Source organism: Plecotus auritus, assembly GCF_963455305.1.
Source record: "Plecotus auritus genome assembly, chromosome: 9".
Taxonomy (NCBI): Eukaryota; Metazoa; Chordata; class Mammalia; order Chiroptera; family Vespertilionidae; genus Plecotus; species Plecotus auritus.
This window is the reverse complement of record NC_137783.1, coordinates 103,073,799-103,101,174: the sequence shown is the minus strand read 5'-3', so window position 1 is coordinate 103,101,174 and position 27,376 is coordinate 103,073,799.

Sequence of the window (27,376 nt, the reverse complement as noted above, 5' to 3'; positions counted from 1 at the left end):
GTGGAACAAGAAAAAGGATGCTGAATTTATGAAAAATTCAAATTAAAGGAATTGAATTTGTTGGAAATGTTTCCCCATTACACCTTGTTTCAAACCATCATTATTCATTTATGCTCCTCTCTATATACTTAGAATGCATTTTCTTCCTATTTGTTTACCTAGCCAATACTATTCCTCCTTAAAAATTCAGATAAGGTTTAACCCCTAACTTTTCATACCTCTATAGAATGTATTAGGTGTCTCATGTTTGCACTTCAGTAACTTCCGTGCATATTTCTACTATAAGATACAACATAATTTATTGTGATTATAGTCTCATACTGCTAACATAATCATCACAATTTTTGCACTAGACTGTGAACTCACTTAAGATAGATTCTTGCTCTTTTTTATATTGACACCACTTCTACTGCATTTGCCTAGCACAAAGCAAATTCTCTGTCTTTATCAAAACTTGACTAAATTTTAATAAAAGCTCAATATAGAGAAATGGGACAGCAGGCAAGAGAGGTCCACAAACATAGCCCATTCAAACAGATTTCCAATTAATGCAAAAGCCTTAATTCTTCATTAAAAAGTAGAATTTAGAGATTACCTTGATAAGTCTAATTTTCTTTACCTGTAAAATAGGTATAGCAATAAATAAATACCTTATACAAATGTTAAGGATATTAAATTAAATATATGAAAGGACCATATAGGACTCAGCACAGAGTAGGTGACTTATGCTAATCTAGCTAGAATTTCTCCAATAATTTTTATTAAAACAGAAGAAAATATATGGGAAACACAAGTTAATATTTTTTAAATACGTAAAAAATTTCCTATCCAGGAAATTCTTATGAAGGAGACTCTCATCTAATGGAATGAATCCCTGAGACATACATGAGAGACATACATGGCCTCTGAGTATGTCATACCAGCAGAAGTCCTACCAGCTTCGATTAAAAGGTACAGGGAAGGATGAAATAAAAGAAGGTTCCTAGACTCCCAAAATCCTACAGGCATGAAACAGGTTGGTAAAACTAACCACCTACAAATAGTTGCTACACTTTATGGAGAGGGAAAATGTACTCCGAGGGCAGCATCACAGCCCAGAGAGCAAAACCACATAGTTCAGAGAGTAAAACTGTGAGCCAAGAGTTTTGGGTAATTTATAACAGCAGCAACAAGAACCTAATACCATGTCAATAATTTAAATTATTTTATTCATTTAATAAAGGCCCAGTGCATGAAATTTGTGTATGGGGGTTTGGGGGGGAGAGGTGGCGGCTCAGCCTGGCCTGCACCCTCTTGCAATCCAGGACCCCTTTAGGGATCAGGCCTAAACCAGCAGTCGGACATTCCCCCCACAATCCGGGACCACTGGTTCCTAACCACTTGCCTGCCTGCCTGATTGCCCCTAACCACTCTGCCTGCCTACCTCATTGCCCCTAACCACTAGCCTGCCTGCCTGATCACCCCTAACTGCTCTGCCTACCTGCCTGATCACCCCTAACTGCTCACCTGCCTGCCTGATTGCCCCTAACTGCCTCTGCCTTTATCAAAACTTGGACTAAATTTTAATAAAAGCTCAATATAGAGCCTCCACAGCTTCATCCAGAAGGACGTCTGGAGTAATGTCCAGAAGTTCGTTCGGCTGTCTGGTCTAATTAGTATATTATGCTTTTATTATTATAGATTTGTTCAGTTGTTAAATTCTTCCTTTTAGAAAGTAAGTTCCATGAGAATCAAAGACCTTGCTTGTATTGCTCACCACCGTATCTGCAGCACCTACAACAATGTTCAATATATTGCATATATGCAATAAGTATTTGTCAAACAGACAAATTACTATATAAATGAGTGTGACATATATTAATGGTACAACAATGGACATAGATAAACAGGCTAAGAGTTCCATGCAATTCTAAGACCTAAATGTAAGCATTTCTCTTCATCTCTAAAGAGTATAGCAAAATGTACCATTAACATAAAAATATATCTAAACTCATTATAATTAACTTAAGAGCAGTCATATGCATATGTTAATATTTAACCATGATAATGGACAAATGTATTATGTTATACCTCACAATGAACTTGATACATCAGCGTGTCACACCACCAGATTTTAGTGATATTTGGGATAATGTCAAAAGTCATGGGCTTTTTGAAATCATTAATGGTATTTGAAATAGTTCTGGGTTTGCTAAAAAATTCTGAAGCCATTTACTGTTGAGCTGCTATTTTTGTTGCAGATTTTATCATAGGAAAGTTTATAGGATGGTGTGTACGATTGTGAGGAACCCAGAAATAATCTGGATGTCAGATCATTTTAAAACTGTCCATACTACCACCCAAATGAAATTAAAATGGAGTCTTCCACATCCAATTTTATTTATTTTTTTATTCTGGTAGCTCCATCTGTGGGCCATTGCTGATATCTGCTTGTGTAGTTTTCTGCATTCAAATCACACCAGCTAATGGCCAAAATCACCTCAAGAACCATGCATATAAATTTTTTCATAAATTTTGTTAATATAAATGGGCTCAAAGTACACCTGAGACAAGAGTAAAGTCTCAAATGGCATGTTCACCTTTTGAGAAAATTATTTCGTTGTGAAAAGTAATCTAACTGAATATCTTCCAATTAATTTATAGCATGCATAGGAGAATTTTCCAATTATGTGAAGAAAAGCTGAATTTCAAGAAGAAGCTGATTTTGATTTCAAATTGTATTTTCAATCACTCAGATTGCTTTAAAAGAAACAGAAATAAACATGGGTAGGCATTTAGAAATTTCATTTCCTAGCCTTTTTAGGTATGTCATTACTAATTCTAGTGGTTCCTGTTTCTATTTTCTAAAAAGTTCTCACTGAGTACCTATCAAGTGACCTAGACTTAGCAATACCTGGTTAAAACCCAACAATACAAGGTATTTTTTATCCTCTATCTCTCAACGGTATCTCTACATTCAGCAACAAATCCTCTCTAAAAAGCCAGGATTGGAAGAAAAAGGAATCATTCTCAATCACATCTCTGATTTCCAAGCAAGACAGTGATGGAACTTGTATTACTTATCCATGGCTATGTGACAAATTACCCCAAAATTCAGTAGCTCAAAACAATAAACATTTGTTGTCTTACTGTTTTTGTGGCTCAGAAATTCAGGTGTTACTTAAATGAGTGGCTCTACCTCAGCATCTCTTATAAGGCTACAGTCAAGTTGTTCCCCATGGTTTCAATCACCTCAAAACATGACTAGAATAGGACCAGCTCTCAAGCTCAATCATGTTGGTAGGTATAAGGTCCTCAATGGCTGTTGACAGGAGACATCAATTCCATGCTACAATACTCTCTCAATTAGGCAGCTCACAACATAGAAGCTGGTTTCCCTCAAATTAACATACACAAAAAAAAGAGAAGGCACCCAGGATAGAAACAATAGTCTTTTTGTAACCTAATATCTGAGGGGGCATCCAATCATTTTGCAGTATTCTAGTTGTCAGAAGAAAGTCACTAGTTCTAGTGCATACTCAAAGAGGATTACATAAGTCATAAATAATAGGAAGCAGGAATCATTGGACAGCACCATGAAGGCTGCCTACCACAGCTCTCTACTCAGAGATTTGAAATTCTCATATTGTGATGGTTAATTTTATGTGTCAACTTGACTAGGATACAGTGCCTGGTTGTTTGCTCAAACTCACATCTAGATGTTGCTGTAAATGGACTTTTTCAATATGATTAACATTTACAATCAGTTGAATTTAAGTATAGCAGATTACCCTCCATAACATGGGTGGACCTCGTCCAATCTGCTGAAGGTCTTAAAAGCAAAGATTGAGGTTTCCCAAGAAAAAAGGAATTCTGCTCTCAGACTGCAGCACAAAAACCCTGTCTGAATTTCCAGCCTTCAGACTCAAGACTGCAACATTAACTCGCACCTGAATCTTCAGCCTATTGGCTTGCCATACAGATTTCAATTACAATTCTCACAATCATGTGAGCCAATTTGTTAAAAATATCTCTCCCCTTTCTCCCTCCCTCCCCGACCCCGCTTTCACACACACACAGAGAGATTTACATGCTATTGGTACTACTCTCTGGAGGGCCCTGTATCATACTAGTATATATAATGAAAATAAGAATACTTCATCCAGTTACCACTAAGGATTATTGTGAGGTGAAAATATATTAGCATATTAAAGAACATTGATTTTGGAGTTAGTCAGACAGACCTACCCAGCTTTCTCCCTTACATAAAAATTTTTGTTCTTTAACGAACTACTTTTCCTGAATTTGTATAATCACCTAAAATAAAGATAATGGTACTTATGCAGTAGAATCAAAATGAAACCATGCAATAAAAAAATGGCTTGAATATGATAGTCATTTAATTAAAGTTAGTTATAAATATTTTATGTTGCCAAATATAAACAACATAATTATTTTAAATATAATTATTGTTTCTACTCCTATCATTGTTTGCCATATTCAAGTAATAAAGACTCCCTGTGGACAAAACAAGTCAATACTAGTTCTCTTTTTATTATCTATATAATGTGCTTCCTAACCAACAAAAAAACACAAAAATTAACAGCAAATAGGGCATTTTCAGGTGGGAGGGATAAATTGCAGTTAAAAATCAGTCAATTAATGTGATCATTTCCCGTGAAATCAATGTTTTCTCAAATTTGTTAGTATGTAATTATTGTAGCAGGGTTTTCAAAGTTGCTTAATAGATTTAACTGCATTTCGGGCCATATGTGGGTTTGCCATAATACATTTTATATGTAAATATTGACAATATTTCTTTGGGGGCATTTTGGCAGTGCTATGTTTCTGCTCAGGTTAAAAGGGTATTTGTTCACTTTTTCTCAGCTAAGACAGTGCTTCTGCTTGTAAATCATAACATGGGGTGATAAAAATCATAGAATGGGCAGAGAATGAATGGGATTGTAAAAAACTCTTTATTTAGTCTACTGGACAGGGGTAAACATCCCACCTGGGGAATATATTTATGATCCTGCCTTTATGAGTAGAGGCTCCAAGTCTTCTGTTTGGTAACTCTGTTGTCCAATATATATGATTTACTAAAAATGGTCCTCAGTATTTCTGTTGGCAGTCATGTGTAAAAGACAATGCAGCATTACATGGTGTGCTGAGCAAAAGAACGAAGTCTTGAAATGCAAATGCAAAGTATATATATATATATATATATATATATATATATATATATGGTTATTTTAGAATGATTTCAAAAACATGCTTTATAACTAATAACTGCATTTTTAAGAACTAAAAACAAAAAAGATGAAATTAGGATTTTCCAGTTCTATTGGGCCTCTCATGACATCATTTTTTAGCAATTAGTGATTCCACAGCAGCTTAAGATAAAAGATCTTGCACCATTGGGGTTTTCCACACCTTCTTACACAAAAACCCCCAGATCTAGCCATCCAAGGATATGAAAAATAAATAACCTCAATATTCAAAGGCACAGTTTTCATGAAAACCATCATGAACTTTATTGCATTATTGATAAGAAGGACTGAATGGTGTTTACAACCAGACCCCAAATGTCCCTACACTCTTTTGGGGACGTAGGGCCTGTCTAGCAAGCATGTGTTCCAGGTGTTTCCCATTGCAAGTAACCTTGTCAGGCCTGGATGGCTCCCAAGATTCCATGAGGACTAAAATATCCAACAAAAATACAACACCCACTGCTAATAAAAACTCTTAAACTAGGAATAGAAGGGAATTTTACATTTGTTAAAGAACATCCACAAAAACCCTGTAGTTAATGTTATATTTAATGGTGAGAAACTGGATGTTTTCCCACTAAGAACAAGAAGACAAAGTTGTACTCTGTCACCATCCCTTCGCAATATTGTGCTGGAAGTCCTAACTAGTACAATAACACAAGATGACAAAAAGGGAACCAAATATATATAAAACTGGGAGGGAAGAAATGAAACTGCCTTTGTTCACAGATGTCATGAATGCCTATGTAGAAAAACCCAAAGAAGTGACCAAAAAATTTCCTGAAACTAACCAAGTGTGTCAAGTTTGCAGGATACAAAGTTAATATCCATAAGTAAATTGCCTTTCCATATGCCAGTAATGAACAAATGGAATTTGAAATTTTAAAAAGAATGCTATTTACAATAGCACCAAAAAGTGAAAATACATAGATGTAAATCCAATAAAATATGTATAAATTTATATATAAAATCCTATAAAGCACTGATGAAAGAAATCAAAGATCTACATAAATGGATAAATATTCCATGTTCATGGATTGGAACTTGATATTTTTAAATGTCTTTTCTTCCCAACATGACCTCAAAGGCAATGCAATGCCAGTCAAAATCCCAGAAAACTATTTTACAGATATCAACAAACTAATTATAAAGTTTACATATAAAAGACCTAGAAAAATCAATTCAATACTAAAGAATAAGAACAAATTTGTAAGACTCACACTCCCTAATTTCAAGACATTGTAAACCTATAGTAATCAAAACAGAATGATATTTCTCAAAGAATAGATGCATAAATGAATGGAACAGAATACTAAGATCAGAGATAGACCCATACAAATATAATCAACTGATTTTTTACAAGAAGCAGGTAATTCAGTGGAGATAGTTTTTCAACAAATTGTTCTGAAACAATGGAGGTCCAACAAACAAACAAAACCCCACAAGAATAACAAATAAAAAAACTATACATGCCTATATACTTTTCACAGACCTTATACCTTTCACAAAAAGTAATTCAAAATGAATCATAGGCCTATATATAAAACTGAAAACTATAAAGTTTATAGAAAACATTGGAAAAAATTGAGATGATCTTGAGTTTGGAGATGAATTTTTAGGTATACCATTAAGTGCACAATCCATGACAAAAATTTTAAGTTGCAATTTGTTCAAAATTTTAAATTATTTAAAAAATACACTATTAAAATAAAAAACAACCAAAATATAAGAAAACATTTGTAAATACATATCATTTAAAGAACTGGTATTCAAAATATATAAAGAACCTTAAAAACTCAGCAATAAGTAAGTAATCCATTTTAAAATGAACAAACTACCTGAGTAGACACCTCAATAAAGAAGCTATGTAGATGAAAAATAAGCACTTGAAAACATTCATTGTCATTGGGGAAATGCAAATTAAAACAATGATTAGATACTACTATGCACCAATTGTTAAAGTTTTTGTTTTTTTAAACTTACAATACCAATTGCTGGTGAGTATGAAGAGCAGTTAGATCTCTAGCTCATGTTAATTGTTGGTGGGAATTCAAAATAGTTCAGCCACTTTGAAAGACATTTTTCTAGTTCCTTACAAAACTAAACATAGCCTTACCCTATGATCCAGCCATCATGCTCTTAGGTATCCATCCAATTGATTTGAAAACTATGTCCACACAAAATCTAGCATGCAAATCTTTATACTTGATTTATCTATAATAGCCAAAAATTGAAGCAGTCAAGACATCTGTTAATAGATGAATGCATAATCAAACTCTAATACATCTATATGCAATTGAATTTTATTCACCAACAAAAGAAATAAGCTACCAAGCCACAAAATACATGAAGGAAACTTAAGTACATATTGCTAAGTGAAAGAAACCAGTATGAAAAAGCCACATACTGGCCGAAACCAGTTTGGCTCAGTGGATAGAGCGTCAGCCTGTGGACTGAAAGGTCCCAGGTTCGATTCTGGTCAAGGGCATGTATCTTGGTTGCAGGCACATCCCCAGTAGGAGGTGTGCAGGAGGCAGCTGATTGATGTTTCTCTCTCATCGATATTTCTAACTCTCTATCCCTCTCCCTTCCTCTCTGTAAAATATCAATAAAATATATTTTAAAAAAAAGAAAAAGAAAAAAAAGAAAAAGCCACATATTAGACTATCCGATTTGTATGGCAATTCAGAAAAGACAAACTCTAAAGATGCCAAAAAGATCAGTGGTTGTCAGGGATTCTGGAAGAGGGGAAGGGGGGTTAATTGGAGAAGCACAGTGAATTTTTACAGTGGTGAACATACTCTGTATGATATTATAATATAGGATACATGACACTATGCATTTATGCATTTATATTTATTGAACATTACAGAACAAAGAATAAACCTTAGTGTATGCAAATTAAAAAATTATTTAGGAGATCAGGGGAATCCCAATATGAAATAAAAAACTGTGATAAAACAGCCTCGTTCTATGTATGAAATAACATCACTGAAGGGGTTGGGGAGAAAAGGTTCTGACCTAAGTACTTTGGAAATTAATGGAGTCTGTGACTACAGTAAAAGAAACAACATAAGAATCATACTGCAGATGATAAATTATTTCCACAGAACTATGGATCAAAAATTCTAATACCACTACACATGAATACTGAATGGAATAACCAAATAATTGAATAGTAAATGGTGGTCACCAGGTTCCTTGCTGTTTGAGTGGAAATTTATAGATAAGTAAGAAAAGAGGCTAGATAACCAACATGGTAATATATCAGAATTGGAGACATGAGTACAAACTCATGTTTAAGTTTATATAAACACACATTATTCTGTATATAAATACTAGTAGTTGTAGACATAATTTATTAGGTACATATACATGTATGTATGTGTAACTGCACTCACATACATTTCCTTGCTGTGTCAGCTAAGAGAGCTAGAAGCAGTGACACCCCAGGAGTAGATGCACACCGACTCCCAGGGCTTGGTTTTATAATACCATTCTCCAATAAAACCAATTGTTCATTCTAGAATTGGAGCAGAAAATATACAAGATGAACCTAAAGCATCTTGTAGTGGCAGGGAGTTAGTAAACACACACACACAAAAAAAAAAGATGTTTCTATGAATATAGAAAGGAACAACACAGGAATCAACTGAAAGAGCTGCCTAATCTAATCATGAAAAAAATGAGGCAAATTTCAATTGGTAGATATTCTACAAAATGAAAGTACACCTCAAAACCACCAATGTCATCAAAAAGCAAGGAAAGTCTAAGAAACTGTCTCAGTCAAGAGGGGAGAAAATGTAGCATGGTATCCTGGTTAGAATCTAGGATCATAAACAGGACATTAGATAAAAAACAAGGAAATCCAAATAAAGTATAAACTTTTTATTTAGTAATACTGTGTCAATATTGGTTTATTAATTATAACTAAGGAACCATTATAATGTAAGGTATGAATAATAAAGAGGAAACTGGTTGTGGAGTATTAATGGGAATTTTCTGTACTATATTCACAATTTTTCTATAAATAAAAAACATAAAATTAAATTTTAAAAGATAAATAAACCATGCCAAAACCGGTTTGGCTCAGTGGATAGAGCATCAGCCTGCGGACTGAAAGGTCCCGGGTTCGATTCCGGTCAAGGGCATGTACCTTGGTTGCGGGCACATCCCCAGTAGGAGGTGTGCAAGAGGCAGCTGATCGATGTTTCTCTCTCATCGATGTTTCTGACTATCTATCCCTCTTCCTTCCTCTCTGTAAAAAATCAATAAAATATATTTTAAAAAAAAAAAGATAAATAAACCATTAATACTATATTATTTCCTAAAATTTTGTTTCTTTATCTTTTTCTGACCTATGATATAACCAAATCTGGAAACTCCTATTTTAGACCTTACAAGCATTACCCATTTTGATATTCATTATAATTCTCTGGTATATCTAAAATAGCTATTGTTGTTATTCTCAATTTATAGCCTAAAAAAATAAAGTCATGAGATATTGTGTGCTTTTCTTCCAGCATGTATCCAGGAAGTCATAAAGATAAATTTCTGACTCTCTATTCATTCCTCTTTAATTACACCACTGTGTTACACACTTAGCTTCACAACAAATTATTGACGTATTCCTACATGTATCACCAGTACCTTGCACAGGGTCTGATTAATAATTTATATTATAAAAAGCCAGTGGCTGTAACGCCAGAATGACCAAAGGATTGGTCACCAGGAGGTGCATTGATGGGTCCCAGGATGGTGATGGGAGGGACTCTGGGTCTCGTAAGATTTCGTGTGCTGGGCCTCTAATAGAATCAATAAAGAAGATGTTGGGGGTTAAGGAAATTTATAACTTGAATAAGATTCAGAGATAATCTTTCTAGATCAAGTCTTTTCATTTTGAGATAAAGAAAATAAAACTCAGAAAACTAATTGTCCCAAGCTCATTGCATAACTAATATCTGAACCAGAGGTGAAATCCAGCTCTGATTCTATTCATTCATTCATTCATTCATTCACTCATTCATTCCTCATCCAAGGATATGTTTATTGATTTTAGAAAGAGGAGAGGGAGAGAGAGAGAGAAAGAGAGATATGAATGTGAGAGAGAAGCATCAATTGGTTGCCTCTCGTACATCGTACATGCCCCAACTGAGATCAAACCAGCAACATAGGTATGTGCCCTGATCAGGAATTGAACCTGCAACCTTTTGGTGTACAGGACAACACTCCAACCAACTGAGCCACCTGTCTGGGCAATTCTGATTCTATGTCTTTGTTTCTTCCTTTAGCAACATTCTAATTAATATACCACAGTACTGAAAAATAACTCCTTTATCTATGGCAGAAGACTTATGAAGCAAATTGCCATTAAAAAATTGTAATGTTCTTAAAAGTTCAAGAAAACCTCTAAGCAGATGTTCCCTAAAGATCAAGAAAATAAAAATTAATATATACCAAGAAAGAACAGCTGTAGACAAATCTCAAGGGCATTAGGTTGAGCCATATAAAGTTGCTTATTTTAAAACTTTTGTTCTGCAATAATGGCAGTTTCATGTGGTTTAACTGAAGAGGTCCTGGCAATTGTTTTAACATAGGATACTGTAGTAAAACCTGCCTATCATATTGGTCTGCATATTAAAATGAATCCAATTGCATGAACCTTTATGTGTTTATTTACAACAGCATTTAGCCCTGGCCGGTGTGGCTCAGTTGGCTGAGCACCATCCCATGCACCGAAAGGTCACCAGTTTCATTCCAGGTCAGGGCACAAGCTCAGGTTACAGGCTGAAACCCCCGGAGGCAGCCGATGATGTTTCTCTTTCTCAATGTTTCTCTCTCTCTCCCTCTCCCTTCCTATCTAAAAAATCAACAAAAACTAATTCCTTAAAAGAATTCAAATTCTTCACAAACTTTTTAAAAAAACAGCATTTATTCATTTATTCTGATTTAGTAAATATTTATTGAGCATTTTTTTATGTAAGGCATTGAGTTTCATATTTACAGTGTTAAAAAGATATGAACCTGGGGCTGAAGGAGAATGTTAATCCAGTATTAGGACAAAACATGGACATTATCATCATAAAACAATAGCTTCTCTTCATTAATCAAAATGCAAGAGTAACTACAGTAGGTCCTCAGGTTACGTCGGAGATCTGTTTCTACTGCACGACATAACGCGATTTTCACCGTCGGAACCCACCTACATAAGCACCTACGTCCCTCACATGGAGCACATACACAGCAGTAATGAAGTGAAACAGTAAAAGAAACTTAAAAGAAAGATAACAATTCCTGACCTTTACTTGTGGTAAATAAATAATAAAAAACATAAAGCACATATGTACGTATGTTGAAATGACAGAACTTTTTTTAAAAAATAAATGGGAGATGGTGACCTAACCACAAAATGACATACGTAGAGTCTGATGTAACCGGAGGACTGCCTGTATATTATATCCTCACATGGATGTTGTATTTTAACTCTCTAATAGATTTCAGGTTAGACAAATATGACCTCATTTTCCAAATGAGGAAATTGAGTCTAAAAAAGATGAAAAGACCCAAGCAAATCAGTTTATAAGTGCCAGAGCCAGTACCTGAACTCAGATTTACTGCCTCCAAAACATATTAATTCTCTTAGTCATGTTGATTTTGTTGATCAAAAGGTAGAAAGTGTTGCTGTTAACAAATAAAATGCTTCTATACTACTGAGAACTCAAATTGGAAAACTGTTGGTCAATATTTATTCAATACATACTCTATGATCCTTAAATTTCATTTCATATTTTTATAATCAACTTTACCTTAGGTTTGTCTAGTTTTTTAAACTTTACAAAGAACCAATTTTTGGTTTTGCTTATTCTCTTAAGTTTCTCTTTTGATTTTTATTATATTAACTCTGCTTTTGTGTTTACTACTTTTCTGTTCTTTGGGTTTGATCTGTTATGCTTTTATAAACATTTTAAGTTGAATGCTTGAAAAATATTTTCAGTTTTTCTTCCTAGTTAATGAGCATGTATGTCTAATATTTTTTCTCAAAATAACATTTTTATTATATCCACAAGTTTTGATTTGTACTACTTTTGTTAGTATTCAATTCTAAGTGTTTTCTAATTTATTTAGGATAGCTTCTTTGACTTTAGATTAATGTAAAAATGTGTTTTTAAATCTCCAATTGTTTGGGATGTATTTTTATTTAAGTTGTTTTTGATTTTTAATTTAATTTCATTGTGTTCAAAGAATACAGTCTAAATTGAAAAGTCTGACATTAAATGAAGCACTACAAAAATCATGTCAATGACTACCTTTGGTTTGTTGGTGTCAGGAAGAAAGAATGATCATCTCTGCAAACCAAAATGGAGGTGAGAAGCTAGGCAGAAACCCCAGAAGTTGTTTGTTAGATTAGCCAATTTCTAAATTAGAAGGCAGAACAGAGTTTCAACCTTAGCTGGAGTTCTCATAAAAAGCAGAGCAAGAGACCATAATATGCATGATTTTAGTTTATTGGGGAATGTGATCCCAAGGAGCAAGAATGCAGGACAGGGAGAGGGAAAAGGGAAGAAAGAAAAGGCAATACTGAAATGTGTATCAGGTTGGCTACCCCCAGGGCCTTTAAAAGCCTCCTGTAGGGACTTTTATAAGGTTCCTTAGAACCCATGTACACTGTTAGTGAGAAAGTAAATTGGTGCAGTCCCTGTGAAAAACTGTATGGAGGTTTACTAAAAAATTAAAAATTAAACTACCATATTTAGCAATTCTACTTTTCAGTATATATCCAAAGGAAAGAAAATCAGGATCTCAAAGAGACATCTTTACAACTATGTTCATTATAGCATTACTAGAGGCCTGGTGCACGACATTCATGCACTGATGAGGGAGGGGGGGATCGCTCAGCCCAGCCTACGCCCTCTCGCAGTATGGAACCCGTCAGGGGATGTCTGCCTTGGGGTCCTTAGTGCTGCCGCGGAGGCAGGAGAGGTTCTTGCCACTGCAGCTGTGCTCGCCAGCCATAAGCCTGGCTCTTGACTGAGTGGTGTTCCCCCTATGGGAGCGCACTGACCACCAGGGGGCAGCTCCTGCTTTGAGCATCTTCCCCCTGGTGGTCAGTGCACATCATAGCAACTGGTCGTTCTGCCGTTTGGTCGATTTTCATATTAGCCTTATATAGAACTAGAGGCCCGGTGCACAAAATTCGTGCACGGGGCGGGGTGTGTCCCTCAGCCCAGCCTGCACCCTCTCCAATCTGGGATCCCTCAAGGGATGTCTGACGGCCCGTTTAGGCCTGATCCTACTGGCATCGGGCCTAAACAGGCCGTCAGACATCCCTTTTACAATCCAGGACTGCTGGCTGGCAACTGCTCACCTGCCTGCCTTCCAGATTGCCCCTAACCCTTTCTTCCTGCCAACCTGATCACCACCTAACCACTACCCTGCCAACCTGATTGCCCCTAACTGCCCTCCCCTGCTGGCCATCTTGTGGTGGCCATCTTGTGTCCACATGGGGCCATCTTGTGTGTTGGAGTGATCGTCAATTTGCATATTACTCTTTTATTAGATAGGATAGAGGTCTGGTGCATGGGTGGGGGCCAGCTGGTTTGCCCTGAAGGGTGTCCCAGATCAGGGTAGGGATTCCCTTGGGGCGTGGGGCAGCCTGGGTGAGGGCCTGTGGTGGTTTGCAGGCTGGCCATGCCACGCAGCAACCCAAGTGGAGGCCCTGGTATCTGGGATTTATTTATTGTCTATAATTGAAACTTTGTAGCCTTGAGCGGAGGCCAGGGCCAGCCAGGGCAGGCAGGAAGCTTGGCTTCCTCCATCGCCGGGGGCAACCCAAGCCTCCTGCTTACTCCAGCTCCATGGCCGCTACCATAATTTTGGATTAATTTGCATACTTGCTCCTGATTGGTTGGTGGGCATGGCTTGTGGGCGTAGTGGAGGTACGGTCAATTTGCATGTTTCTCTTTTATTAGATAGGATTCTTAAGAGCCAAGATATGGAAATTACCTAAGTGTCCATCAACAGATGAGTAGATAAAAAAATGTGATATACATAGTTGTATATATGTAAAACAGAGGACATACATAGATAAATAGATATAGAGATAGAGGTAGACATAATAAAATGGAATATTATTCATCTTTTAAAAAATGAAATCCTGCCATTTGTGACAACCATGGATGAACCTGTAGGACATTATTCTAAGTAAAATATGTCAGACACAGAAAGACAAATATTGTGTGATCTCACTTTTTTTTTTAATATATATATTTTATTGATTTTTTACAGAGAGGAAAGGAGAAGGGGAGAGAGTTAGAAACATCGATGAGAGAGAAACATCGATCAGCTGCCTCCTGCACACTCCCTACTGGGGATGTGCCCACAACCAAGGTACATGCCCTTGACCGGAATCGAACCTGGGACCCTTCAGTCCGCAGGCCGACGCTCAATCCACTGAGCCAAACCGGTTAGGGCTCACTTATATTTAGAATCTAAAAAATCAAACTCACAGAACTAGAGAGTAGAATAGTTGTTGCTAAGGGCTGAAGAAAATAGAGAGATGTTAGACAAAGGATATAAACTTAAGTTATAGATGAATAAGTTCTGAGGAATTTAATATAGAGATTTTTGAATACTGCTAACAATATTCCATTGTATACTTGAAATTGGATAAGAGAATAGATTTAAGTGTTTTCCTCATGCAAAAAAAAATAACTATTTGAGAAAATGGATTTGTTAATTAACTTAATTGTGGTAATCATTTCACAATGTATATATATATATTAAATCATCATGTTGCACACCATTAAAAATTACATTGTACAACTTAAATTTACATAATAGATACTTATTAATCATACCTCAATGAAGTTAGAAAAAAACAAATACATAAACAAAACAAAACAAAAAAAGAACCTTCCTTGGAAAATTGTTATAGAATTGTCTGCCTAGGTAGACTAATGGGGAAGTAGTATTTATTACTGTCCAGGCTCACCCTACATTTTCAGTTTGCACATGTCACAGAAGAACATGAAAGATACATGACACAGGCATGAGCCAAGGCACTGCCTCATTGCACCAGGAAAAGTCTGGTCAAAAACCTCAAGGTATCAGTTGACAAACATTCCTAGGGTAAAAGCTGTGGCTGAGAGGATACAGAAGTGCTACAAAAGAGGTGCCGAATACGCTCCTAAAGATAAGTAAATTTCACTTTGCTTTTCTTGTCCTGTTTGTGCGGATCATTTCTTTGATTCTTCCTGAGGAAAAAGGTTGATTAGACTAAAGAATTCAAGTATTCCTAGGTCCTCTGGATAGTTACCTCTTGGAAATTCAGATGTAATCATGTCATCTTCCCCAGTTAAACAATTTAATAGATTTCCATTTTTCTGGGAGTAAAGACCAGAATTCAGGGCCTTCCAACCTCAGCCAAGCCGCATTTTGTGCCAATCCTCCTATCTCTCTGTGCTCCAGCCACACTGATCTCTCTTACCCCAATAGCCATGCTTCTTTTTCTTTAGGGCCTTCCTGCACACTGTTTTGTCTGCCCCTTCTCCTAGTTAACTTTTTCACCTTTCAAATCATATCTCAAATGTCTAAGAATTGTCCTCCAAGAATTCATTTGTGATTCCACACACTTTCCTAGGTCCTCTGGTTGGTACATGCCCTCATGATGTTTAACGCCATTTTAAGCTGTGTTTATTTGTATGCTTATGCAACCCATAGCTATCTGCTCCATTAAACTGTTATCATCAGGGCAGGAAGTGGGTCTGCAATTATCATAATACACCTAGTGCCTGCAACTTACTTATATGTACATCAAAGGAACAGAAATATTCATGAACTCAAAGATTTCTTAGAAAATAATCATTTTCCTTCCCATCCCTACTGGGTATAATATAATGTTCTTGGCTCTTATCATTCAGTAATCCTTTCTAGGAAACTCCAAGTGTTCAATACTGCCTGCATTGCGGTTCCCTTGAATACACTTTGTTAGTTTCTACCTTCAAACTGTCTTTCTCACTGTGCGTCCTCTATAGATGCCATGTTCCTCTGTGCTCTACCCATCATAATTCTTCTACACTTTGACGCCCAGCCCATGTTACTTCTCTCAAACTCCTAATAATTATTCTTCCCACAAAATTCCTAAAGCTACTTTTATCTCTTCTGGGTTTTATTTGTGTGTGTGTGCACCTCTGCATTGCCAGTTCTCAAACCTAATGGGCAAAATTTATTTTAGAACATAAGTCAGAGATCTCCAGCCACAGCCTTCAGATTGAAATATACTCATGGTTATCTTTTCTTGAATCCAATACACTCTATAAATAAATTCCAATAATAGATAAGAATTGGCAGAAATACATAATATAGAAAAATGGGAATAAACTAAACATGATTTACTTATCTAATTATATAAAACTAGTGGCCCGGTGCACAAAATTTGTGTATGGGTAGGGTCTCTAGGCTTGGCCTGCGATCAGAGCCAATCAGGGCCTTCTGGCTGCCAGCCAGGGCCTTCCTTCACTCTGCACTGCCCCCTGGTGGTCAGCACATGTCATAGCAAGCGATCGAATTCCCGGTCTCTTGGTCAAACTCCCAAGGGGACACTTTGCATACCTGGTATTAGCCTGTTATATATATATATAGATAAAATCAGCATAGTCAGGCTACTTGGCAGAAAAATTAGCCAGAGTCTCCAACACAGAGAGACATGTATAGATATCCAAAGCCTCTCAGTTGCAGATGACCACATTTGTATGAGCAAGAATCACATCAGAACTCTTGAAAGCACAGCAGTCAGCTTTGGTGCATAAACTAATCTGCATTTTTGCCAAGGACTACCTCATCTTGGCCTGGAGCATCTATCAATCTCAAATATCTATAATTCACAATGTAAACACAAGCTATACAATATATAGCCAAGGTCTCACATGCCACACTCAGACCTTCCAGGCTAAATCAGGACTGCTCTGGTAATATTCCTGAACTCAGTGCCATGAAACAAGGAAAGAAATTAGTTTGCTGGATGTCTCTGGGGAATGATAACAGGTTCTACTCATTCTATCTGTCCCTAGATTGCTTGGTTGTTGCTACCATTATTACAGTATTTTTAGTATTTAATATCTAAAAAATAAGAAATAACATAAAAAATTCAAATTTTCTGAGTTTCTTTAAAAATCAGAAGGCAACAATGGATACAGTTTCACCCATGGCTATAAAGTAGCAACTGTTTTAAAAGAAAAATACATTCTCCAATTTATCCATTTCCTACCATCCACCATCACATCTCCATGGACAGCTACATTCAGTTCCTTTACTGTCCAGGAGGCTATAGACCTTTGCCTTTCTGAAGTGTAAATTCTTTTTAGGCAGGGGCCTTGCCTTACTTAGTTGAGCTTCTTCCACATCATCTAACATGTGGTGTTACCTATAAGCATTGAAAGAGTAGACTTTGATAAGATTAACGGGCATGGAGTTCAAATCCCAGATCTTTCCTTTCATAGTTTTAAGATTATTTCTTCATTTGTCAAGTAGAAATAGCTAACATTCATTTGATAGGGTTACTGTGAATTAGATAACATTATGCAAATCTCATTTGTCTTTTTTTTTTTACTTGATTGATTGTGGAAAACATGCAAAGAAAAATGAAGACTAGATCATCGGGCCAGCAAGAGACACATTAGACAGATGGCAAGGCAACAAGGAGATGAGGCATGAGAGAGTCATCAGGAATGGTGAGGTTCAATCACATGAAAATGCAAGCACAAAAGAGCCTGGATGGTGCTGAATACATTTTCTCCTCCAATAATGAGGACACAAGCCACCCAGCAGGCTGTGCAGATTTCCTAGTTTATTATACCAGGTCTGTTCCCACTTGGTGCTATCCTGTAATTTACATGGCAGTTGGGTAATTTAAATGAAAGTCGGGTCTGAGATAGGGACACAGAGCTAGTTAAGGCTGGTGTACTCTCACAGGCTGGGTAGACCAACACAACATTATAGACTCACACCTTTCCTATCTGCTGTTGCTGATGATAACAATAATTGCAAAAACATGATAGTTACTATATTTAGTTAGTTACTATCACTCTTATTCAAACATGTATTACTTAGTTAAGTTACAGGGAGCACTTGCTATGGTTAGGCTTTATGCTAAATGCTTTACATATTTTGCCACAACTAATTCTCAACACAACTCTATAAAACATGTTGGAATATGTACTATTATTAGTGCTCTTGTATAAATAAATAATCTAGGGTGCCCGACCAGTGTTGCTCAGTGGTTGAGTGTCAATCTATGACCAGAAGGTCACAGTTCAATTCCAGGTCAGGGCATATACCAGGGTTGCAGGCTCAAATCCCAGTAGTGGGCATGCAGGAGGCAGCAGATCAATGACTTTCCCTCATTAATGTCTCTATCTCTCCCTCTCCCTTCCTCTCTGAAATCAATAAAAATATATTTTTTTAAAAAAAGAATCTAAGGTTCATAGGAATTAAATCACTTGAAATTTCTCATATAACTGGCAAGTGTTGGAGCCACAGATTGAACCAACATCTTTCTAATTTCAGAGCCCTTGCTTTTAACTACAGTAAAAAATAAAAGGAAGGAAGAGAAAAGAAGAAAGGAAAGAAGGAAGGAAGGAAGGAAGGAAGGAAGGAAGGAAGGAAGGAAGGAAGGAAGGAAGGAAGGAAGGGAGGAAGGAAGGAAGGAAAGAAGGAAGATTTTTTCTTTTCTTTATGATAAAAAAACACCCAGGGAACCAAAAGGCTAATTCTAGCTATCTATGAGTCATGTAAATTTTAATTTACATTTTCTCATTTTCAAGAATAGACATAAATTATATATTCTTAATTTTTAAGAGGCACTAAAATTATTTTTAAAGATTTTTTAAATATATTTTATTGACTTTTTTACAGAGAGGAAGGGAGAGAGATAGAGAGTTAGAAACATCGATGAGAGAGAAACGTCAATCAGCTGCCTCCTGCACACCCCCCACTGGGGATGTGCCCACAACCAAGATACATGCCTTTGACTGGAATCGAACCTGGGACCCTTCAGTCCGCAGGCTGACGCTCCATCCACTGAGCCAAACCAGTTTCGGCACTAAAATTATTTTTAAAAACCCTTTCATCATTGTTACCATCAGCATCGGTGTCATAACTGTCATTGTTGTTCAGAGATAACAGTTTAGTCACTGCCCTTAATTGGTTTGTGATCTAAGAAAGAAAAAGCATGGGAGAAACCAAGATGGTGGCATAGGTAAGCACCTAAATTGTTGCCTCGCACAACAATTTCAAAACTACAACTAAAAGACAGAACGGACATCATCTAGAACCACAGGAAGGCTGGCTGAGTGGAAATTCTACAACTAGAAGGAAAGAGAAAAGCTCACGGAGAATCAGAGGAGCGGCAAAGGAGGGCTGAGGTACGAAGATGCGCGCAGAGAGGAAGGGCGACTGAGTGCCTGGCTGACTTTCTCTGGCGGGAGGGGGAAGGAAGCCCCCGACTGCACTAAGCTCCATTTCTGACTGCACTGAACCCCAGTTCCGGGTGAAACCCCGTGGACCCAGGCTCATACAGGGGGAGTCTGGACTGTCAGGGAGAAAGAAAGGCACATGGAGACTCAGAGACTCGGAGACTCGGGGAAGCCGCGGCGGGCAGGGGTCTTGAGGCGCACGCGCGCGAGTGCTCACAGAGAAAGCTAATTACAGAGGTTGCCACAGGCATTCCCTAGCGGAAGGGACTCGGAATTTCCTGACTGCACTGAACCCTAGTTCCGACTGCACTGAACCCCAGTTCCAGGTGAACCCCTGGGGACCCACACTCTTACAGGGGGAATCTGGGGTGTCAGGCGGAAACTCAGGGGAGCCGCGGAAGGCAGAAGTCTGGAGGTGCGCACGCAAGGGCAGGGATGACGGGAAGCCAAGACTGTCTGCTCCCCCTGAGACTCTGCCCCATCCAAGCTGAGCACAGAGGCTTTTGCAATTTTGCAAGTCTAATCCTATAAGGCTGTCTCCAGCACGGAACTTCTTCCATGGTAGACACAGCTGATCCTCACAGCCAACTGGCCTGGAGGTCTATTCCTCCCAGTGATACCAACAACAATCAAGACTTAACTACAACAAGGCTGTACACACAGTCCACAAAGGGGTGCACCAAGAGTGTCCACCTCAGGTTAACTGGGGAGGCCCACCCACTGGGCCATATAGGAAACCTAGCACACAAAGCTACCCTACCAACTCAGGGAAGCAACGAAAATGCAGAGGCAAAGAAACAGATCACAAATGAAAGAAATGGAGGAAAACAAATGACTGAATATAGAATTCAAAACCATGGTTATAAGATTTTTCAAGAATATCCTAGAAAAGGCCGATAAATTTAGTGAGACCCTCAAAGATATGAAAAAGGACCAACTAGAAATTAAACATACACTGACTGAAATAAAAAATATTATACAGAGACCCAACAGCAGACTAGAGGAACACAAGAATCAAGTCAAAAATTTGAAAAACAAAGAAGCAAAAAACACTCAACTGGAAAAGCAAAAAGAAAAAAGAATCCAAAAAGTTGAAGATAGTGTAAGAAGCCTCTGGGACAACTTCAAGCATACCAACATCAGAATTATGGGGGTGCCAGAAAAAGACAGAAAGTAAGATACTGAAAACCTATTTGAAGAAATAATGACTGAAAACTTCCCCCACCTGGTGAAAGAAATAGACTTACAAGTCCAGGAAGCGCACAGAACCCCAGACAAGAGGAATCCAAAGAGGACCACACCAAGACACATCATAATTAAAATGCCAAGAGCAAAAGACAAAGAGAGAATATTAAAAGCAGCACGAGAAAAACAGTTAATTACCTACAAGGGAGCACCTATACGATTGTCAGCTGATTTCTTAACAGAAACTATGCAGGCCATACAGGAGTGGCAAGAAATATTCAAAGTGATGAAAAGCAAGAACCTACAACCAAGATTACTCTACCCAGCAAAGTTATCATTCAGAATGGAAGGTCAGATAAAGAGCTTCACAGATAAGAAAAAGCTAAAGGAGTTCATCACCACCAAACAAGTATTATATGAAATGCTGAAAGGTATTCTTTAAGAAGAGGAAGAAGAAAAAAATAAAGATAAAAATTATGAACAACAAATACACATCTATCAACAAGTGAACCTGAAAATCAAATGAATTAAAAATCTGAGGAACAAAATAAACTGGTGAATATAATAGAATTAGGTGCATAGAAAAGGAGTGGACTGATAATTCTCAGGGGGAAAGGGGTATGGGGGGTGCAGGAAGAGACTGGACAATAATCGTACACCTATGGATGAGGACACTGAGGGGGAGGTAAGGGCAGAGGGTGGGGTGGGAACCAGGTGGAGGGGAGCTATGGGGGAAAAAGGAGAAACTATTGTAATAATCTGAACAATAAAGATTTATTAGATTAAAAAAAAAAGAAAGAGAAAGCATGGATAAAAATAAATGCCTCTATTACTATCTTGTCTTTCATCAATATTAATGGGTGTGTCGTTTTGGTATCTTTCTGTCCTCCTAACCCTATGAAGCTAGGTAAGAGGATCAGTTAACCTAACCATCTAAAATAAAACTCCAGTGCTTTGGTCCCTCAGTGTAACATTCCAACCAGTGTTCCTCCAACAATGGCATTACTACTGACAGAGTCCATACCACCTGCTGATGCAGGCTAGTTATTGCTAGAAAGCTCTGACTTCTAGAAAGCATTTTGTAAAGTTCAGACAGAATCTTTCCCCATACCTCTATCCATTGATGCCTGTTCTGTTTCCCAGAGTTTCACAGATCAAATCTCACTGTACTAAAATGGAAGTAGAGGAAAAACCATGCCGGTGCAGAAACTAACGCAATCCTTATAAAACTACTACCTTTTGCAAACCAACCCAAGAGTACTGATTATTAGTGGTCCTCTGTAGGCATTGGTTGGAGCAAGCAAGTAGTTCTTGGACAACCACAATGAAGTTTTTGGCTTTGAAACCAAAACTAAGTCTGCAATTCAATGTCATTCCCTGATTTATGTTCTTCTTCCCAAGATCAGGTACCAATGTCCCCAATATTCCAAGTATGCCCCCTTCCTGAGACAATCTTGTAGTGAGTACATTAGTAGGCTTTAATTCAATTAACAGCAAATACCTATTGTGTCAATCACGTGCCAGGTTCTGTGATATGTGCTGGCAAGGAAACAGTTAAAAAAGAAAATTCCTGCCATTGTTAGAATTTACATTCTGACAGGGTGGACCAGGTATCCTCAAACTATGGCCCCGAGGGCCACATGCGCCTGCTGAGGACATTTATCCGGCCCACCGGGTGCCGCTGCCTATCCTGCTTAGCAGCCAACTCATCCTGGGCCCTCAGTGCGCATAGGAATTTGTTCATAGTTGTTTTTTTAAACTATAGTCCGGCCCTCCAACCGTCTGAGGGACAGTGAACTAGCCCCCTGTTTAAAAAGTTTGAGGACCCCTGATGGACTAACAATAAATAATAAATATTTAATTTTGTAAGTGCTATAAAGGAGAATAAAGGATGCAAAGATATTGAAAGAGATTAGGACAGGAAATGACATTTCACAAGGTATAAGAGGAACTTCCCTTTGATGATTCAGCATTTGAGCAAAGACTTGCAGGCAGAGAGAGAGAAATTTCTGTGTAACTCCAGGCAGAATGAATAGTAATGTACATTTCCTAAGGTAGGAACAAGCTTGGAATACTACTGAAACAGGAAGGAGGAAGCCAATGGGAGAGTGGTGCAAGATAATGAGAGATCTGTACCTAAAAGAGGGTAGAGACAAATCTCATAAGGCCTATAATCCTGAGTAAGGATTTTATATTTTATTTGGGTAAGCCATGGCAAGGTTTTGGGCCTAGCCAAAACCATTCTGGCTGCTGGATAGAAGTAATTAAAAGATAATGAATGAAAGTAAGGATTTTTGCTGAGAAGATATTAGGGTAGCCAGATAAAAGTTGTGGTGACTCATATCATGATAAGATCAGAGGAGGTAGTGGGAAACAATCAGATTTGGGATATATGTTTTAAACCAGAAACAAAAGAATTTACTGATGGATTGGATGTTATATCAGTTTTCCTGGGCTGCCATATAAAATACCACCGACTGGGTAGTTTCAACAACAGAAATGTATTTTCCCACAGATCAGAGCTTGAAGGTCCAAGATTAAAATGTTGGCAGGGCTGGTTCTGCTGAGGCCTCTCTCTTTGGCTTACAGATGTCAACATCTCCCTGTGTCCTCACTTGGTCTTTACGTGTATCTGTATTCTGATCTCCTCTTCTTTTAACAACATCAGTCATACTGAATTAGAGCCTATAAACATGACCTCATTTTAGTTTAATTACTTTTTAAAATAAAAATATACTCACATTCTGAGGCACTGGGAGTTAGGGCTTCCACACATAAATTTTGTGGAGACACAATTCAGCCCATAACAAATGTAGAATGTCAGAGAAGACAGGATGCCAGAATAAAATTACTTTTTTTTTTTTCTATCAGGAGCTCTATAAAGTTGCCATTTACTGAGAAAGGGAGACCAGAAATCAGTAGGTTTGAAGGTAAAAATCACCTAGGTGAGCCCATGGTGAGTAGGCAGTTGGATATGATAACGAATTTAAGGAAACGTCAAGGATGAATATATACCTTGAGATGTCTCAGAAAATATATGGCATTTAAAACATGAAGTGGTTGAAATTGCTTAGAGAGTATGTTTGGATAAAGAATAAAATAAAATAAGTATGCAGACAGAGACCTAAGCCATTCCAATATAAAAGGTGCTACAGTTGCCCTAACCGGTTTGACTCAGTGGATAGAACATCGGCCTGCGGACTGAAAGGTCCCAGGTTCGATTCTGGTCAAGGGCATGTACCTTGGTTGTGGGCTCATCCTCCGTAGGAGGTGTGCAGGAGGCAGCTGATTGATGTTTCTCTCTCATCAATGTTTCTAACTCTCTATCCTTCTCCCTTCCTCTCTGTAAAAAATCAATAAAATATATTTTTAAAAAAATAAAAATAAAATAAAAGGTGCTACAGTAAAGGAGCCTGAGAAGTGTCCATTGAAATAGAAGGAGGACCCAGAAAGTATGCACCTGAAAAGCACAGTGAACAAAATGTTTCAAGAAGGAGAGAAGGATCAAATGTATCAAAGTTAGAAAATACAAAATGTGTAAGTGAGGACTGAGAGTAGACCATGGGCTTTTTCCACCTGAAGTTGATCGGTGACTTTGACAAAAGCAATATTGGTGACATGGTAGAAATGAAATCTTAATTCCCCACATATAACAGGTGGTTTCTGCAATTAATTCTGCTAAGTTGCTCCTGGCATCTAGAGCATGTGGAGTAGACAGCAATTATCTGCATGTCCACCTGGACCCACTGTCTTCTGACTCCTCTATGATTAGGTTCCTCAGCTTCATTAGATACCTGATAGCTCACCTACCTCGTGCCACCTTATCCTTGCCATGAGATGAACACAACTGCTGCTTGGGATCCACCTCTAAATCGCATTAACCATCCGAACCAGAATTCCTTCACCTCCTCAGACCAACAATCCCAGTTGCCTGCCTAGAAATTCCTGTTGTCATTTTTAAATACTCTATGCTAGCCTATGTGTATCATTAGGTAAGTTGCAATCTCAAGAATTACCTACAGGTCATGCAGCCAGGAGAAAACTCCTAGGGAAAAAAATTACTACATATCTAGGAGGCTATCTACTGAAATAATTCAAACCAAATTTTTTCCAAAAGAGATCTTATATTCAAAATTATCTGTTTTATAACTTAAGTCATTTTAAAAAATAAAACATTATTTGCTATAGTGCATGGTATTTGAAAATAGTTAGATCTACTAGGCTGTGAATACCCCATTGATAATGCTGTGGTAGTTATCTATTACATGGATATAATAGCAATGATTTCTAACTGATAACACATTAATTGTGGTTATTATTTACCATTTTGTGTTCAGGCCAGTAAAATCTATTATAGAAAATAAATTTTAATCATGCAAGTATGCACAAATTATATGATTTTTTAACAAACCAGGCTTATGGAATGCAATCAGAAAAAGAAGTGTTATCCTTTTCTTCCTCATTGCCCATTTAGACATCCTCTGTAGGCCTATTTCATAACTGCCCCTTCAGTGCTATTTCTAAATCACAAAACACTTACCACTCAGTGGTTATATGTCAACCAAGTATAAGATTAAAATAAAAATTTAGACTTCATTTCCAGTTAAAATGTCTGCCTTCTTCCAGTTTAGACTTGCTGTAAATGTATGTGTTTGGTTGGTTTTCCCATTCTTCTGTGCTTTTATTCTTTTTTTCTCCATTTTCTAGATTGCTTCTGGTGTGTCCAGAATTGAATACAGGGGAATGTAGAAGAGTTTTGGAGGCAGAAACTATCTTAGTTGACTGGTATACCATATGCACATGTCTGGGTTCTCTGAACTTGAGATATGTAAGCTGACTCTCTCATAGCATGCTTTCACAGGTTCTTTGGAGAAGCCCCTTCAATCAATCGTTCCTACAGTTCTCTAACATGAATATGCCCTCTTCCAACCACTGGTCATATGTGACAGAGAGCAATGAATTAAAAACCTATGTAAAAAAAAATAAATGACGGAAAACTTTTCTAACCTGGTGAAGGAAGCGGAAACACCGATTCAGAAAGTGCAGAGAGTCCCAAACAAGATGAACCCAAAGAGGCTCACACTAAGACACAGCATAGTTAAAATGCCAAAGGTTAAAAACAAAGAGAAAATCTTAAAAGCAGCAAGAGAAAAGCAGTTAGTAAATCCTAGAAGAAACCATAGGCAGTAAAATATCATAGCAATATGCTTACAGATTCATCTCTCATAGCAATATGTTTACAGATACATCTCCTGGGGCAAAGGAAACTAAGGAAAAAATAAACAAAAGGGACTACATCAAAATAAAAAACTATACAGCCAAAGAAACCATCAACAAACTGAAAAGGGGATTGACTGTATGGGAGAACATATTTGACAATGATACATCTGATAAAGGTTTAATATTAATATATATAAGGAACTCATACAACTTAACAAAAGAAAGACAAACAATCCAATTTAAAAATGGGCAAAAGAACTAAATAGACACTTCTCCAAAGCAGACATATAGCCGGCCAAGAAACATATGAAAAATGCTCAAAGGAACTGATCATCAGAGAGACGCAAATTAAAATAACAATGAGGTATCACCTCACACCTGTCAGAATGGCTACCATCAACAAACCAACAAATGACAAGTGCTGGTGAGGATGTGGAGAAAAGGGAACCCTAGTACACCGCTGGTGGGAATTCAGACTGGTGCAGCCATTATGGAAAACAGTAAGGACTTTCCTCAAAAAAATTAAATATAGAACTGCCATTTGACCTCACTTCTAGGAATATATTCTATGGAATCTGAAATACCAATCAGAAAGAATGTATGCACTCCTATACTTAAAGCAGCACAATTTATAATAGCTAAGATCTGGAAATAGCCCAAGTGCCCATCATAGATGACTGGATAAAAAAGCTGTGTTACATTTACACCATGGAATATTATGCAGCAGTAAGAAAAAAATATCTTACCCTATGCCTTTGAGACAGCATGGAAGGTAGTATGCTAAGCAAAATAAAGCCAGTCAGAGAAAGACAATTATCACATGATCTCACTCATATGTGGAATCTAAGGAACAAAATAAACTGATGAACAAAATAGATCCAGAGACATAGAAGCGTGGAACAGACTATCAAATCTCAGAGGGAAGTCAGAGGTGGGTGAATGGGTGGGTGGGTGGGAAGAGATCAACTAAGAACTTATATGCATAACCCAGGAACTCAGACAACAGTGTGGTGAAGGCCTGGAGAGGGGACTTATGTGGGGATAGATGGGGTCAATGGGGGGAAAAAGGGACATATGTAATACTTTCAACAATAAAGATTTAATTAAAGATTTAATATTCAAAGTGATATAAAGCAAGGGCCTACAACTAAGATTGCTCTACCTAGCAAAGCTATCATTTACCAAAGGACAGATAAAAAGCTTCCTAGACAAGAAAGAGGTAAAGGAGTTCTGTACCACCAAACCAGTATT